Raw genomic sequence first — 19,912 nt, 5'->3', positions numbered from 1 at the left:
TCCTCAGAAATGTCTTTACTTTTTCCCATTTTGTCCTTTTCAAAAAAAAACACTTGTGTTTACAAAAAAATTTTATACTTTATGAACTAAAATTAAAAATTAAGTTTTTTTCACAAGACACGATAACTATATAACCTCTCTGAACAAAACAACAACCAGAACTCAAGAAACTTCACTAATAAATGAGATAGGACTATTATTTTAACTTTCAACTATCTGTCTACCTGTGCTAATTGGGGACCTTTCTCAGAAAAAGGGTTTGAAATTTTGTAAAGGCTTAAATAATCCAGGTATATTTTACATATTATTGAAGGTAATATACATGATATTAGATGTCAATAGAAAACTTAAAGTATTTATGTAAAATAAATATAATAATCCAAAAGATTTCAGAGTATTCAAAAAAATAATGGGTGGCCCTAATTCATTGAGTAGATACTGTATATATATATATATATATATATATATATATATATATATATATATATATATATATATATATATATCTATTGGTGAGATGTCTCTAGTGAAGTTCTAGTGATTAAAGAACAAGGTTTCTAAATTGGTTTGTATATATAGAACTTCCAAAAATTTGAGCAGTGTGGTTGTCAATAATGGGTAGAATTGGTGAATGTTACACGTGTGTAAAGTGATCACTTAAACCAGCCTATGACGGTCGTCAGCCCCGTAAATGCCCAGACTTCCATATTCTTCTTCATCTTTGATGAGATGTCAAAAAATAATATGAATACAATTACTTTAATGTACATTTAAAAAAAACATGTATTTATTTTTTATTTATTCGGGAATTGTACAGTTTTCATATAAAAAAATGATATAAAACAATAGTTACATTAACAATAATAAACATTACATTACATTGACAAAAAATAGTTACGTTTAAAAAAAGCCAATTAAACAATTCCACAATTATGTTATAAAACTATTAAAAAACATTCAGAGATTAAACAAAAAACAAAAAAACAAAAAAAGGGTATTACATCAAATAATAGATTTAGCATTTAGATATTAATCATTGATCTGTTTTCTTACAATTCATAAATGTATATGTACAATTACATTATTACAAACACTAAATTGTTTGTCAGCTTACACTCACTGCCGACGAATAAAAGTGAGGTTTATTTAATTATTTAAAAAAAAATAATAATTAATGTCGATTAGTGACACACGATTCACCTGTTTAGTCACGTGCGTTATGACGTTATATATAGTTATTAAACTCGTAATAAGTATTGCGTAATTACTTTTTGAGCAGATGCATATTAAATAATGATACACCCACGTTTGTTAAATTAATGTAAAACATGTAATTAATATCGCAGGTGTTAGGTGAAATGCATGCCAAGAAAAGGTGTATTGAGGGGTAATTTGTATGTATGTCAAAACGTGTTTAAAATATCCAAAGCTTACTCTACCAGTTTCTTTAAGTGGGTTAAAAAAAATTAACAGTTCATTATTCGGTATTTTAAAAAAAATATATATTTTGTTGGTGAAATTGAAGTGTGCTTGTTTAAACTCTTGTACATTGAATCATAACTCTATTTTTATTTATTTTAACTTGACGTACAGAAAAGAAATATGAACATTAGTGGGCTTATTGCTAAAAAGCTATATCTGCAAACCAACCAAAAACAGACTAGTGATATTAGTCAAAACGTTTGATACCTTATATAGCTGTTTGCAATCAGAGGGTCTATAATGTTTGAATTTTTTTTAAACATAAAATATATATTTCTGCTGTATTAACTATAAAACTACTTTATATTTTTTAAAATATTTATGAAAATTACAAATCTGATTTTTCTTTACCATATATTTCCTCCAAGTTACCAAACTCAACAAATTACCCAATCAGAAAACTAACCCGAAGAGATTGATCATTTAATACTTATTTGAAGGAAAAGAAAGTTGATTAAAAAATTATATAAAACTGAGTTCTTACACATCTTACCCTTATCCGCATTTAAAAATGCATAGGGCACTGCAAAAACAACACTTTCTGCCCTGTAGCGTGTAAATATTAAGTTTATAATATGCCGCTTTTGCTGGAATAAAGTATATTTTCTGGGCATTCTGAAAACATGCACAGCTGAAAATTGACGATTTTTTATATATGACGTTGTTGAAAGGAGTGAGCGATGTCTTAAGCCCTGTAAATACCCAGACTTCCAGATTGTTTATCATTTTTATTCAAATGCCTAAAATATATATATATATATATATATATATATATATATATATATATATATATATATATATATATATATATTTTAAATACTCAAGATAAGGAGAAAAGGATTTTTCTGTTGGAGTGTACTTTCAATATATGAATATAATAAAATAACAGCTTGATAGTTTTTTACACATTTATTTTATTTTACTGGTTTTCGTCGTAACCGACATCATCAGACTGGTTATGTCGGTTACAACGAAACCCCGTCACTAGTCAAATAAAATAAATGTGGAAAAAACTATATAAGTGGTTGTTTATATTTTATTATATAAAATGCAGTTCCACCAAGAAATGTCAGTACAAAACCTCAATATACGAATTCTCTAATGAAGCTGTTCCCAACCTATGGTACGCGTACTACCGGTGGTACACGAAAAATAATCAGTAATAGCTTAAGTCTTAAAGAAAATCAGACATAAAAATATCATTTGATGTTTAAATAATACATATATTTTTCTATCAATATCGGTAGCTTTTGTTTAAAACATTGTTATATGTGAAGTTCAAATGTCTCATTTTATCAGAAAAAATTAAACCTTCGGTATTTTTTTTCCTAAAAAAAATAGAGTTCGGTAAATATAGTCACCCTATAAAATTTATAATGCAAATTTCTCAAAATACAATATTTTTTACGAAGTGGTACAATTAAGCGAGATGTACTACCAAGTGCTAAAAAAGGTTGAGAAACGCTGCTAATGTATAAAAAAAATGACGCACGTTAAAAAAAAAGCGCGTAAGGATACATAAATTATAACATACGTCCTTGCTTCGGATTCCGCGTCCGTGCGTGCACAAGTGGGCCATTTCCCAAGTAGGGTCACAGTCTAGCCGCGCGCCGATAGCGGCGACGCCCGCCCTCGCGCTCAGAATGGGACGCTTGCCTCACGAGGCGCGACCTCCGCCCATACGGGAGATACTTTTCAATGAGACGCCCGCCATGAGTAGGATTTTGTAACTTTTGGATTTATCGCCAATACATGCGTGCCAACAATGATAGTATCTTTGAACATGTCAATAAATAATTGTTGGCTTCATTCAAATCTTGTATCATTCAAGGTTCTATTCTTACCTAGCGTATACTTTTGCAATATTCATTTTCCAGGTAGGCACCCGTAAATTTTGACAAAGAAAAATACTTTTGTTGTTTCTACACGTGCATATATATATACAAACACACGCGTAGAAATACCAAAAAAAATCGCGTTTAGTACCGTACACGTGGTAGAGGTGACAATTATCACAAAAATTGAGAATGAGAGAGATTTATGTAAGGGACAGAGAGAGAAATCATCTCAAATAAAATACAATTTTTCATAAAAATATTATTTTTATTCAATATTTACTGGCGCTACAACTGGCAATACTGATTTTTATTTATTGTAACTGCAAACAGTTGGTAGAATTCCATATTGAATTGTTGGGTAATATATCCAAAATAAAACAAGGTTTTTGTTGGAATGAATTCTACATTTATTTATGTACATCTTAATACGTGACGCGTTTCGTCTTCTTAGGACATTATCAAACACAAAAATTTATGTGTTTGAAAATGTCCTAAGAAGACAAAACGCGTCAAGTATTAAGATATAAGTACATAAATAAATGTAGAATTCAATCCAACAAAAACCTTGTTTTATTTTGGATACCCAACTGATTTTTTAGTTTTTTATTACTAAAATACGAGATATACCTACCATTTATCCATGATTCGACATTTTCGAGATACTACTCCATCACTACGCAAACGGGAAAAAACTCCACCCACAAGACACACACGGTGGCTTGGTGGGTCTCTGCAAAAAAAAAATTTAAGTGTTTAAAATTGTGCTTTAAATAAATGTATACAATTTACGTAAATAAAAGAAAAAATAAAATAACCAAAGTTCTTTTGACCAAAAGAGGTACATGTTTTTTTTAACCATTCAAAAATAATTAGTTGCCATTTAACTGTTAATAATTCAATATTCACATTAAATTTCACGCTTCTGCGATTGTACCTCATTTAAAACGATTAAATGGCAATAATTTATATTATTTAATATTGACTTTTTTTTTAAATATGGCTTGAGTCATGACTCAAATGCAACGAGATTTCATAGCTCGAGGCATTGTAAAACGTACTGTACTTTATAATATTCCAGTATCATACTACGTAAATACATAGATCTTACCTCATTACACCACCCATATTGACCTACTCACTTCTCATGGTATCCAATATCTCCTGCCCTTTAATATACGAGTACCCAACCTATGCCATGATACATGTATAAACATTATCTAAGCATTAACGATATAATGAACCCGATCAAAGCGTTCATTATGCGCAATTTTCTGACTAACATCATTATTATTGAAATTTACACACTCGGCTATAAAATATATTATATTCCTTTGCAACTTTGTATTAATAAATTAAATAGTATAATACAGTAAAACCTCGATATAACGGACTAATTGAGGGGGGGGGGGAGTGTCCGTTTAAACTGAAAGTCCGTTATGTAAAAATAGGTTGAAAATAAATCGACACTTGTGAAGTGACGTTGTTGTTTGATATCGGTAATCTCGCTTTGAAAAAAGAATCAAGTTTTATTTGCACTTTTTAAGTTTGTTTTTTTTACAATCAACTCTCTTAAATTCTCAAAATGCTTATTATGTAGCTATATATATAGACGTATGACGTAATTATCATGGCCGCTAAAAATTGTTTACATAAGGCGACACTTGAATTCAAGCATGGATGAATTTTAAAAATTATTTTACATTGGTCGGATTTTTTATCTGTTACATCCAAAGTTGGTTAAATACAGGTCGGTTATATCGAGGTTTTACTGTAATATAAAATCTCACATTAAAAAAATTATGTACCTTTTAAAACACAATGCAAATGAATTAAATAAATAAGGCTCTTAGCCCATTGACATATAGTGGATGAACATTTTGCCAACAGACTATGACTATTGTCAGCAGTGGATGTCCTGGGTGGCGGACCTGAAGCCTTGTAAAAGAGGCGAGCTTGATTAAGGCTCTCGGGAGGCATGCAAAGTACTATGCCTAGCCAACCAAATCGCCTCTTCTTGACGACAGTTATGACCATGAAATTTCTGAGAACCAATATCCTTAAAATACTGTAATATGTAAGTAAAATTATTTATTTATTTCAGTTTTAATTCATCTCGAAGACTTACCCATGTTTTCAATACCCATGGAGTATTTTCTTCACATGCAAAAATAGCTATTGCCAAACGACGTTCAATATATATATGAAACCACAAACTTTTTGTATTTATCTGATTTATACTGTATATTTTTGAGTATGAAACTATATATATTTATCTAATTAATATATTTTTGAGTATGAAATTATATGTATTTATATTTATTTAATTCATGTATTTTAAAGTATGAAACTATATGTGCCTACTTATCGAATTGATATATTTTTGATTATGAATCCATATACATATGCATATGTATTTACCAAATTGATATGTATTGTATGTATTTTATCCAATTGATTTATTTTTGAGTATGAAACTATTTGTTTTTTTCCTAATTGAAATGTTTTTAAGTATGAAACTATACGTATTTTATCTAATTGATGTGTTTTGAGTATGAAACCATTTGTATTTTATCTAATTTATTTATTTTTGAGTATGTAATTTTGAATTCGATATAAGACTAGTCTCAGATTCATGGATTAATGTTGGCTAGTTCCACTGCGGTCGTTATTCTGTGTGTCTAGAATCCAATAAGGTCACAATGCAAATCTCGTTTGATGATAATAAATAAGAATTGATTGCAACGAATCAATCGTGTTTATGGCATCTCCCGCTCGGGGATCCATAAATCCATTTCGATAATTGCAAAATGGCCGATTTCGTAACCGAAGCAGTGTGATACTTTTAGAGCAGATTAGAACTGTGACGCAATTGTTTTGTATTGGTGTAAAATATTTGTCCAAATGTATGTAGGCCAAGTCAAAAGTGAACATGAATAAAATATACATACCGAGAGATGACCAGAGACGGAATTGTATAAATAAATTAGATTTTCCACGTATGCTGGCATTATCATATCGTATTGCGATTCACAATATTGAAAAACAGTTGAAAATGGGAGACTGTATTTTTTATTTAAATGATAATACGTCAATTCGCTCACTCTTTTCAACAACGTCATATATAAAAAAAAACTTGTTTTTTAGGAGATCGTTTTTAAAGTTGATGAATACAATAAAATGTATTGAAAATAAGTATCAAGCCACTTATTGAACTTTTTACTGTGCAACAGATAATTTTAAGGTTTTTTCTCCATTTAAAAAATATTTAGTATTTAAAAAAATAATTAAATAATACCTTTTCTTCAAAATGCAATAACAATGCTTTCTGCACTGTAGCAGGTAAATGTTGAGTTTAAAATATGCCGCTTTTGCTGGGATATAGTACATTTTCTGGGTATTCCGAAAATATGCATAACTGAAAATTGTCGATTTTTATATAAGACGTTGTTGAAAGAAGTGACAATTTTTTTGAATATGTATGTACTCATACACTTATTTATATTTTTAAATAGGGTTTTGAATATCTGTATTCTCAAATCATGTGCCTAGAATTTGTGAATACGGATTATAAAGTAAGAAATGCTCGTATCATAGCTACTTTTGAAAATTAAGTACACAACTATGAATAAATCAGTTATTTCTGTAGTAGTTAGCGTACGTAGCTGCCATGCTGGAGGTCCGGGTTCGATTTCCATGAGGGTCAAAACCAATCGATGTGATTTTTCACTAAAATATTTATTTAATATTAAACGGGACGGGCAGTTGAAGTACAAAGCTAATCACATTTCCTTCGTGTGATCAGTCTTACACATCAGGTAAGAAGAAGACGAATGGCTTCAATGAGTATCTTGGTATAATGTGTCTAGTTTTCTAACAAATACTTTTTTTAAGGTGGGAGAAAAGTTGTGTCTTTGTTATATTATAAGTAAATATATGTAAGTAGATTCACGATATTGCCAAAAATGAAAAGGTTCACAGATTTTTTTTATTACAGAGTTGATATTTTTAAATTAAACCCATTAAAAAAATATATATTCTACCTAACCTAACCTTACTTATTTTTCCTTCAAATACTTTTTATAAAATATGGAAAAAGTTGTATCCATTTTATATTACAGTTAAATATATAATATATAAATCTAACATATGAGGATATTGCTACAAGTGAAAAAAATCACAGATTCTTCATATTGCAGTGTAGACAAAAAAATAACCCATTTATAAATTAATTGTTCTTTGAAGTCCTTCTTCTAGATGCTGTCCTGTCAGCCGCAGTCCGTGGACCACATCTCATGATTTATTTATGTGTGCTCGAGTGCTTATTGTGAAAAGATAATATCTTGCAGTGCCATACCCAAACATGATTTGACATGCCAGAGAGCGAACCAAATACCATCATATTCCTAGTCATACATCACACCGCTCTACCTATTAAATAATGATCGGTTTATCCTACTTTATTTTGTTATAACATTATTACTTTTCCCAGTTTGAACTAATTTATTTACGGTCCAGCATTCGTTAAGTTGCATTCATTCCACCGGAGAAGTCACTTGTCTGCTCGCGCCCGATTTTTTTTAAAGAATGAATTTTGGGTATTTTTTGTTTTTTAGAATATAAATAGAAAAACAAGTTAAACTCCTTACCATTCAGTAACTCTTTTCTTTTCAAACTCATATAATTATTTCGAATAAAAACGTATTTTTTTCAATGCAAAAAACGGCGTTTTTGAAAAAAAAAACAATTATACCTAAAATGTTATCTGGATTTAGAGAAAATTAAGTTGCTCATACAATAAAAAATAAAAATTATATATTAATAAAAAATAAATTACATTAATAAAAAATAGCAGTAAAAAATAAAAATTATTTAATTTGATATATTCAAACGAGAATTTCAATATACATGAAGAAGAATATGGAAGTTTAGTTATTTACAGGGCTTACGATCTGCTATAGGCTGATTTTAATTAATCACTTTATACACATGTGACATTTACCTACCCATGATTGACATCCACACAACTCAACTTTCGGATGTCGTTTATATCCTTTGATTGACACGTTCTTTCATATGTGAGTCCTCGGCACCATGGTTGAGTTGGAGTATTGTTTAATTAGCAGAGTCCTTCATGACATATATGTAAGATTCTTCCCGAATTTTTTTACATACTAGGAGACGCCTGAATACATGATTTTAGATTTGCATTAAACTTATAATTTGACCAGTTATTTTATTCACAATATATTGAGTGTATTCAAATCTTCGTTCACACGTCTACATAGGAATTATTTTTGCATTTAAAAGCTCGAAATGGACCAAAAAGAATATGGATGTATGGGTATTTACTTACATATGATATTTGTTTGACTTCCAAAAATTTGAGTTGTATAGATTTCAATCATGGGTAGAATAGTGATTTATTTATATCGACATCTTTACATAGATGAAGAGGAAAAATATTTACTATTCTTTTTCATCTTTATTGAAATGTCAATATAAAAAAAAAACTCCTATGTAGAAACCCTGATTTGGACACACTCAAAATATTGTGGCACTGTTTGAACAAAATAAAAGTTAAAATGTCTACATAGTAATTGTTTTATTGTATAAAAAGGAGTTCCACTAAAAATGTCAGTACAAAACTTAAAACCGTAAATTATAAACTTTTATACATAGAATGTACGTTTACTTTTTTATGAGTTTTCGTCTGGTTTGGTAATTGCGAATCTTTTAAAAATAATATTACAGTGAAGGTTATTTTTAACTAGCTGTAAAATAATTAAAAATAACCTATCCGTAACCTCGCTAAAGCGCTGAGTTTAAACTATTTTTATTCGTTATAATTGGTAATAATAGGTTTGTTTTATTAAAGCGTTCATAGGTATACAGTATATTTTTAGTCTTTAATACTCATTCATACCGGAACAAAATGAAATATGAACTAATAACTTAATTGTACCTATTTAAATTCAATTCCAATTTGACATCACGCAGGTTTTTTAAACACTTTTATACGCAGTAATGTGTAGACAATCATTTTTCGTACCTTCAGTAATATTGCCCGATATAAGAAAAAAAACTAATAAAAAAGACGATATAAAACAATTTAAAAATAACGATGTATAAAAAGGTAACGCAAAATTAGACGCTTAAAGTAGGTACATTGTACTATTATGGAAACCCCCTAACAAGGCGATTGAAAGATTTTCTACTACTTATTTTTTGCTAATATGGAGTTTTGCGAAATAAACTCCATCTCAAGCAGGAGTACCAACAGGATAAATTTGTTTATACTAATGGTACATAGGGCACTGCATCCCATATGAACGGAGTTATCTTGATCTTCAAATATATTAAAGAAACGCTATCCTCCCTGCGCTTCAGGTATCAATCAGTTCAGGGTTAAATACCATATGTACATACGAGTATTTGAGTAAAAACAACGATTTTTTTACCCCCCTAGAAATCGAACCCAGGATCTCCAGCATGGTAGCCTTGAACACTATACTACGGAAGTAAACATCCATTTTTGGTACGCCAGAATTATGTCTGAATTTTTTTTTGTTAAAACTTTTCATGCATAAAAGTGATTTGTATAAAGATAGGACACACTGGTATAGGACTAGATAGGAGTACATTTTGATTGTTATTATTTTTTAGAAAATATGCATGTACGTATACATGTATTAGTAAAGTTACATGTTTGTTAGTATGTGTGTAAGTAAAAATTTCAACATGTAAACAAAACAAAAAAATCAAAAAGATCTTTACGTGTTTTTTTTTATAAAGTTACTGATAATAAGTTACAAGTGAAATTCCCCATAATTTCACTTTGATAACTAATCTCTAATTATGTTTCCCTGTTTCTTTATTTGTGTTCAGTCCTTTTTTGTTACCATTCATTACCTCTGACAGCTGTGCTGTAATAAGCGGTGAATCTCGATCGTGACTCATCCCAGCAATGACTTTGAAATCGTCTCAAGATCATCAAGATGAGCTACTGAGATTTTTTCAAGAAACACGTTTTGTAAGAAGCCTTGTTCACGATGAAGTCATTACCAGTAAACAGCATCCGACACTACGGTCATTGGACTCTTATCACCTCAACCGGAACGATCGATTTGAGACATAAGAAAAAAGCTCTACATACATAAATATGCTTAGACGTTTAACATTGAAAATGATCATATTCTTGGAAATATTTTTTTACACGGAAATAATCGCGGTATGCTTTGAAATCAACACTGAATTTGTGTAACTTTACCATTAAAAAGCGTTTACACTTTAAAAGCCTTTGATGCGTAAGATCGTTAGAGTAATTTTTTAAAATTAATAAATACTTATTTATTTATGTTCATACATAAATAACAAACAGGAGATGGATTGTTTCAAGGATTTAAGAATACACATGTAATTTTTGTTCGTGATGTTTGATCTTGTAAAAAGACAGTTGATTGATTTTGTTTTGCTTCTTAATTGGTAATTATTTAAAGATTTTAATATGATGTATAAGGATGTAATGCTGGCTACTTACATGCAATATATAACTACTTAAAAATATGCTTAATTTATTTTAAAATATTCCAAAAATATTAGTATTCGACGCATAAATAAATCAAATGAAATATACATATTTATAAATATATACATATATTTTTATACATAACCATATATGAGTTTAAAAAAATTAGGTAGGGAGGTTGTCAATCATAGGTAGAATAGTGAATGTTACACATGTATAAAGTGATCACTTTCCAGCTTATGTCGTAAGTCCTGTAAATGACCAGACTTCCATGTTGTTCTTTATATATGTCGAGAAGTCAAAATGTAAAAATAACTCTTATGTGGAGAAACCCTGATTTGTGAACAAGTAGTATTTTTGAAGTGGTATTACGCAAAGTGAGCGATGAATGATGGGGAGAGTTAAAAATGTTTTTAATATACAAAATAAGTTATATTTATGCTTCAATTGACAGCTTCTTTCACATGTGAAAGAAAATGTCAATTGCCTTTATGAATGTTTTTAATATTATTTTTTGACATCTCATCAAAGATGAAGAAGAATATGGAAGTTTGGGCATTTACTGGGCTGACGACCGTCATAAGCTGGTTTAAGTGATCACTTTACACACATGTATATATATATATATATATATATATATATATATATATATATATATATATATATATATATATATATATAAAAATATATATATATATATATATATATATATTTATATATATATACATATATATGCATATATATATATATTTGAATCAGTTTAGAAACCTTGTTCTTGAATCACTAGAACTTCATTAGAGACATCTGTTGGTGAGATGAAAATAAGATTTTTATTGAGAAGAAACTCTTATATTAGTATTGTCAAAAAATAATAAGAAAAATAACTCCTATAATTGGAGATAATCCAGATTTGTGATCAAGTATTTGGACACACTCAAAATGTTGTAAATGTTTTTAATAATTATATTCAAATGTGAAAAAAATATTTTCCAATAGGGAAACATCAACGTGAATAGTGAATATAGGATATGTCGACACAGTACATCTACGACAATATACCATCGTCCTATTAAACCAACCCACACCGTGTCCAATCTTTTCAGTAATGTCTCGTTTCTCGGATGTATGACTCGACAAAATCTGGATACATTGCTCCGTATAAAAAAATACGTTTTAAAAGGGAAATACGAAATTATTCACTACATATAATAAGTCTTGATCAAAAAAATTTACGCCTCGAGCAATGGCACATTTTTGGCATCCTATAATTTTCAGACTTTTTTGTTACAAAAAGTCAACGTTTACAAAAATCAGCGTTACGGAAAACACGATTAAAGTTCATGGGCTTATGTTTTTTTTTAAAAACCAATAAGCTAGTATTTTTTTTATTCATATATTTTGAGTGCTGAAGTCACGATTGAGGAAACACTTAATTATCTCAACGTTTTATAATTAATTAAGAACCTCTTATATAAACCATTTTCAAAACTGCTGTTATGATTTTCGTTTAGGAAATGGTCGTGAACGCTAATTAATTTATTTACACCTATGTTCCTATCTTCACCATAAATTTGAGATAAAAATGTGTATATAAATTTAAATGCACATGTCATGGCCTTTTAGTATAACTGTCTGTATTATATATATAGACTAGAGCATTATATTGCACCAAAAAAAATATGTGTTGATAAGGATAAAAACTAATTAATAATTTTATATTATCCACTGACACTTCGCGATGGAATTGCATTTTTAATATATTATTAGATTAAAACCGATATTTTTAGCTTTTCCACTTTATTTTTATTTGACCAGCGACCGGGTTTCGTCGTTACCGACATCGTCAGACTGGTCTGATGTATTAATTAATAATTTATTCGGATTATGCTCCCGTGGTTATTTTATTTAATGAAAAATATTAGTGACAACAAACAATTAAAAACAATAAACAGCCATAATAAATAGGCATAAGAAGCATATTTAAAAGAAATAAACGAGTAAAACATAAGATAAGATTATTAAACCACATTTGCTCCCTAGGTGGAGCATATGGAGTCCACAAACTGTCTCCAGGCTTTTCTGTCGGCTGCCAGCTCCCTTGCATCCTCCCAAGTCAGATCCGCGTCCCGAAGTTCTGACGAGAACTGCCGACGAATTGTCAGCAGTGGTCGTCCTGGGCGGCGCGAGCCTGATGCCTTGTAAAAGAGGCAAGCTTGATTAAGGCTCTCAGGAGGCATGCGGAGTACATGGCCAAGCCAACTGAATCGCCTTTTCTTGCTAACTACCGCACGCCTAAAAGAAGTAAGATAAGAATGGTGAGATAAGAAGCATATTAAAATAAACAAATGCGAAAATATAAAAAACATAAGGGAAAAACGAAATAAGAAAATATGTTAATATATTGTTAATAATCAAATCTGTCATTGTTGCCAAAATTGCAAAGCTCGGTTACGTTTGGTCCAAATAAATGCCCTGGATTGGATAAGGTGTTATTAAAATGCCCGAGGCAAGTTGCGTCAGAAGAAATTGCACCAGATATCTCGTTCTCACGAGCTTTGGTACTCTATCCGAGCCTGGAGACCTCTAGGCCGTACGAGTATGTTGAGCATTGCATTTTTACGTCATTCATATATTTCGCAGTCGAAGTGCGATCCCTCAGACGAATGTGTGGCAAAACGATGTTTGATAGATGTTCGAATGATGAAATAAGGAAAGAATGCAAGGCGGAGATAAGCATTATCGATAAAATTAAGAAAGGTAAGTTGAGATGGTTTGGAGATGTAAAACGTGGAACGTATGAGTGAGGAAAGAACGGTTAAACAAATTTATGAGGCGAATGTAGTTGGAAAAAGAAGCAGAAGAAGTATGTCAAATACTTGAAAGCGGCCGGGTCAGGAGGCGTAATAATCGTCGGGTATGTATGAGGAGATGCATGAATGTAGAAGAGGCGAAGAATGTTTGCAAAGACAGAGTGGTGTGGCGTTCGATTCTCTCTGGCTACCTCTACGGGGAAGTGGCATGATGGTTAGTTAGTTAGTTATATATTTTGTATTCACAGATTCTGATTCCTACAGTTAAGGCCCAACTTCGATAAACCTGAATGAAAATTAATATTATAAATGTTAATCCGAGAAAGAATAAAAGATAATAATTTCAATAAAAAATAGATTCTATATTGTAAAACAAGTGTAAGTCCCTCTCCAAGCACAAGAGCTCAGTCTCTTTTTTGTAGAGAACTGCGTTCTTAATTTTAAGATTGTTAAAAATGTTTAGAAAATTAATTAAAATCTTTAAAAAAAACATTGTAGCCACAGTGTATTAAGTGAATAAAACAGTGTATTAAGTGAATAAAATTAAAAAAAACCTCAACCTGATTTGAAAAAAATTATTTTTAAATATTACTTGACCTTTTATTTATTGTTTCGGCATTGTGGTAAGACATGATGAAATTTAAAATGAAAAACACTTGTTTTTTTTTACCACTTATTTTATTTTATGACGACTAGTTTCGGAAGCTGTGCTTCCATCTTCAGGTCTAAATGTAAACTGAACGTATGTATGGTTAAAAAAACAAGTGTTTTTCAATTCAATTTCAATATTTGAATTAATAGAATTTTCGGCTAAAAATACCGTTTTGCATGAAAAAATAACTTTTGTTTTGAAATAACTATATAGTTTTGAAAAGAAAAGGCTTATTGAAAGGTGAGGAGTTTTTTTTTCAATACATATTTTTAAAAAAAACAATTCTTATGTATTATATATTCTAAATAATAATAGCGCGCAGACTACACACGCGGCTTCTTGAGCAGCCGGTCGCTTATTGAATTAGATATACTCGCAAACAATCAGATACTCCCCCTTTTTTTTTTTTTCTTTATTTAAAATTCTTTTGCATTACATAAATTCAAAAACAAAAAATGTTTATAAAAAATAAAAATGAATACAAAAAAGATCCCACAAAGGCATGGCCTGTGTGTGGGTATACAAAATAAATAGTCATAGTACAGGGTATAAGGGTATAGGTTTCTAAGTATAATTAGTTAATACAAAATACAAAAAACTTAATTTAAATACAAAAAATCAGGGTTTCTCCACTTAGGTAGAATGGTAAATGTCACACATGTGATGACGAGTCGTAAGTCCTGTAAATACCCAGACTTCCATATTCTTCTTTATCTATGTCGAGAAGTCAAAATGTAAAAATAACTCTAATGTGGAGAAACCCTGATTTGTGAACAAGTAGTATTTTTTGAAGTGGCATTACGCAAAGTAAACGATGAATGATAGGGAGGGTGTTTGTAAGTATTTGTAGTTTTTATTAACACTTTAAATGTAATTTTTACTACTTATAATATCTATTGTATTCTTGCCAGTGCCCTTTACTATGACCTAAATATAATGTATACCCACACAAAGTCCATGCCTTTGTGGGATATTTTTTGTTTTAAATTTTTTTTTTGGATTTGTATTTATATTATGTTGTAAAATGCAAAAGGAATTAAAATAAAGCAAAAAAATCAATGTGTTAAAATAATAATAATAATAAAACCCTTATCCTCACCCCAATGGTGCATAGGGCACTGTGTCTTATAAACGCAGTGTTATCATGATCGTTTTACACATGAAGGAAAGGTGATCAGCCCTCCGCTTCAGGTAACCAGTCCATGGTAATATTGAATAAATATTACAGTGAAAATATTACTTATATTTATTTTTACCCCCCTTGGGAATCGAACCCGGGACCTCCAGAACGGTAGCCGAGCGTGCTGACCATTACACTACGGAGGCGGACATTGTGTTAAAATACATAGATTAAAATCAAAGTTAAGTTTTTTTTTATATAAAGTAAGTTAATCCTTTTTTACTTATTTCATATGTGTCTTTGTACGTTATTTTATTAATTTTTCCTGCAAAGAATATTACGTAATAATGATTATCAAATAACATTTTCATGTTTATTGAACGAATAAATCATATTCACGGTAGACAAAACATATAATATGTTATTTATATTTACTTCTATGTACACAGAAGTTTACTAAACGAAAAATAATAAATAGTTTCTGTTCTGAGATCTCTGAAACACATCACGATTCCAATTCTATTTATTTAGGTTCTCGCTTTATGTAATGTATCTAATTATAATGGTAGATCGGATTGTAAAACAACAAATACAATCACGGCCATAAATATGTAAGTGATATGGAAAACAATTCATAATGAAAAAACTTTGAAAAAAAAAATTAAGTATTAAAGATAAAAATCGTTACTTATATTTTTATTTATTGATTTCGCGTTTAATTTGTAGAACTCCATTTTAATTTATGAATTTATTTTTAAATCAAACACAGATTTTGTTGAGTCTACTAAGCTGTATTTTATTTAAAAAAAAAAAACAAATAAAAATCAATATTGTGACAATTGTTTCGCCTAGTTTGAAACGAATTAATTTGAAAATGCCATATTTTGTTATTGTTTTATATTCTAACCAAAAGAATATTAAATGTTAAAACATCTTATAACTTTACAAAATTAAATATGATACTGCATTTAATATAAGCATTAAAAACGCAATGATTTTTTTTTCAAATAGTTTGGATAGGAATTAATGTCTAAGAATGTACAAACATATTATAGCTCATTTCTACAGGGCTTCTTACTATAACAATATTACATAACAATTATGAACAAGTGTAATTTTAAAAATCTTTTATTTTCTGTATCTTTTTTTAATAACACATTGCGAAATAATAACACTCAATTTAAATTATAACAATTTTAACGGTTACATCAGTAGATTTCATTCTTATTATTGCCCCAATTAAAAGCATATATTTTGAATGTCAATAAACTTCATCATTATGAATTACAATTTTAGCTCTGCCCTCATTGTGTTTTATTGAAATTTTGTCACACGACGCGTAGGATCAAGCGAAAGTATCTTTATGTAAAATTTATTAGAAATCGTTTTCTTATATGATCAGTCGTATAAACTCTTTAGCAAGATATGAATATATTATTTAACTTAATTACAAAGCCTACGTCAAGTCCCTAATTCAAAAAAAAATTAATCAACTTCTGCAGAAAACATAACGTCTTTATTTTTTCTATTACAGATAAAGAACTAAGTTTTCTAGGAATCAAATATGGAGCTTTTACAGGGTTTACAACCGTTTACATTTCTGAGATCTGCGATCATTCTCATTTCACGTCAAGTTTTGATGTTAAGTCATATTATTGTTTGTATAGACACTATACGTTGAAACCGTAATAGTGGTTGGTATCTAGACATGTTTTAGTCTAATAATAATAATAATAATAATAATAAAATTGGATAACTTATATAGCGCCATTTTCGTAAAAAAAATACCTCAAGGTTTAAGGGATTTTAAAAAGTATTGATAATTATGGAGTAACAGTGGAAACATATTAGTTTATTAATATTGAATACGATAGCATTAAATGTTCATATTTATTTATACATAAATAATAAGATAAACTTTAGTCAATATCAGAATTAAAAATATCCATAACTAAAAAATCTGACGTGCTACATTTTTTAGCTTTCGTTCAGGATTTCTTTCGTTAAAAGATCAGGTATTTTCATGCCAGTTACAAAATAAAAGCTGTAAATAATGGCCAGTGTTATTTTAGAATTTCAGCAGAGAGAATTAATGATTATTTTAGAATATTTCACTGCCAGAATTTAGGAAGTGAGTAAACATAGTATAATTGTTATTAAAAAAAATCATTGCTTTTTCATGGCTTTGCTAAAAATGTACAATTTATTTTTAATCACTACTTAGTAATACATTTACTGAAAATTCAACGTTTTAAATTTACGATTGTATACCTCTTACCTACCGATATTTGTAGGGAACAGCAGTTAATGGAAGATGTCTTCTACCATTGTACATCTTACTGTGTTGTGACATTCATTACCTATTCAATGGTTACAATATTTACACAAACATAAGTTGTTCATCTTACATGACAAGGTACCTACTAATTCTAAGCTGCTGTGACATTCAAACGTAGAGCAAAATTTGTTAAGATAAAACCCGAATTCTTAAAACAAGAAAGATCAAGAAATAATTTTCATGATAATAAAAATTCAAATGCCAGGTTGAAAGCCTTGGCAAGCTCAGACTTCCGTCTTCTTTCATATAAAGAGGAACGATAGATATTTTATATCAAAATTGAAATACCTATAAATTGACATCTCATTCGTAGGGTGAATAATCCAGTGTCTGATAAAATAAATAATATTATTATTGTTAATAATCAACTGTTAAATATAGAAATATTTGAAAAATATATATTTCAAACTCTGTCTACTAAAAAATATATGTGAATTAATTCGGAATGAAACTCACCTATGTTCAAACGGAGTAATCAAAATAAATACATCACCAAGTCCTCAACTGGTGGCGCTTTAATCAGCCGTACCTTCAAACGTATTGAAAATCGTATCCACATGTGGAAGGTTCTCAGAGTATTGCATATATACTGGATTCAAAAATTAATGCAATTCAATAATGCAATTCAATAATGGGCAGAATGGTGAACGTTACACGTGTTTAAAGTGATCGCTTAAGCCAGCCAAATGCCAGGTCACAGGCCTTGGTGTGCTGTGACTTTCATATTCTTCCCATCAAAGAGGATCGATAGGTGTTTCATATCAAGTTGAGACACCTGTAAAAAAAAACAAAATTCCGACTGTATCCTATGATTCTTTGTGTTTTGAAAAAAGTTCACGACATCTTTTACATTTATTACTAGAAGTAATGTAGCATAGAAATACTGAATATTAGAGTCAGAATCCAGCTGCCCCAGTAAAGAATTGCAGCCTCCAAAGGTAGACAGATAATAGGTACCTATTTCATGACAGATTAAACACGAAGTGTCCGTTTGAAAAGGTCGACGCGCGGTTTTATTACCTTTACTGTTTCTTTACAATGAAAGGTCAAAACTAATCGACCGTGCAGGGATATGTTCGGAAACCGTACATTTAAATAAATAACAATTATTATTTGCAGTTGGTATTGCTATTGCTATAATGGCTACAGATCTGGGGGTTACGTTGGCCGTACGAAATCTGGAGAGTCCGAAGACGAAATAAATTAGAAAACATGTGTGTGTGTATATATATATATATATATATATATATATATATATATATATATATATATATATATATATATATATATATATATATAAATATTTATATATAAATATATATATATATATATATATATATATATATATATATATATATATATATATATATATATATATATATATATATATATATATATATATATATATATATATATTTATATTTATATATATATATGTATATATATATATATATATATATATATATATATATATATATATATATATATATATATATATATATATATATATATATATATATATATATATATATATATATATATATATATATATATATATATATATATATATATGTATATATTTATTACTTTTTACAATACATTACTATATTTTTGATGAACGCCTCACTCAGCAGAACCCGTGACGAGACGTTCATGTATATTATTAAAAAAATGTATCAAGAAATCACAAATCGCTCACTCCTTTCAAGAACGTCATAAATCAAAAAACTTGATTTTTCAGGAGAACGTTTTTAAAGTGTAAAAATATATTACAATGTTTTAAAAATAAATATCAAGCCGCTTATTGAACTTTTTACTGCGCAACATATCTTTTTAGGTAAACCTGAAGCTTTTTCTACATTTAAAAAATATTTAGTACATTTAAAAAATAATTAAACAATACCCTTTCTTCAAAATACAAAAACAACACTTTCTGCCCTGTAGCGGGTAAATATTAAATTTAAAATATGCCTCTTTTTCTGGTATATAGTACATTTTCTGGGCATTCCGAAAACATGCACAACTGAAAAATGACGATTTTTGATTTATGACGTTCTTGATAGGAGTGAGCGAAATGATACAACATAATATAAAATAATATTAACACTAACTACATAAATAAGCACAGTTGAGCACAGTGAGAAATT

The 19,912-nt window shown here is 29.2% G+C and overlaps 2 long non-coding RNA genes across 2 annotated transcripts; both read right to left on the bottom strand.

The window, feature by feature from the left end:
- Nucleotides 1–12,727: 12,727 nt before the first annotated feature.
- LOC148311842 (uncharacterized) lies at nucleotides 12,728–14,334 on the bottom strand. Its single transcript, XR_015839303.1, has 2 exons — nucleotides 14,253–14,334; nucleotides 12,728–13,137 (listed from the first exon to the last, which is right to left on the bottom strand). It is a non-coding gene; the product is annotated as an uncharacterized LOC148311842 (long non-coding RNA).
- A 2,208-nt stretch (nucleotides 14,335–16,542) lies between these two features.
- LOC148311841 (uncharacterized) lies at nucleotides 16,543–18,540 on the bottom strand. Its single transcript, XR_015839302.1, has 3 exons — nucleotides 18,222–18,540; nucleotides 17,462–18,095; nucleotides 16,543–17,129 (listed from the first exon to the last, which is right to left on the bottom strand). It is a non-coding gene; the product is annotated as an uncharacterized LOC148311841 (long non-coding RNA).
- Nucleotides 18,541–19,912: the final 1,372 nt, after the last annotated feature.

This window comes from Brachycentrus maculatus, unplaced genomic scaffold, assembly GCF_059751285.1.
Source record: "Brachycentrus maculatus isolate JH-2025_06_01 unplaced genomic scaffold, ASM5975128v1 h1tg000055l, whole genome shotgun sequence".
Classification (NCBI taxonomy): domain Eukaryota; kingdom Metazoa; phylum Arthropoda; class Insecta; order Trichoptera; family Brachycentridae; genus Brachycentrus; species Brachycentrus maculatus.
This window is presented reverse-complemented; position numbering and strand designations above follow the sequence as displayed.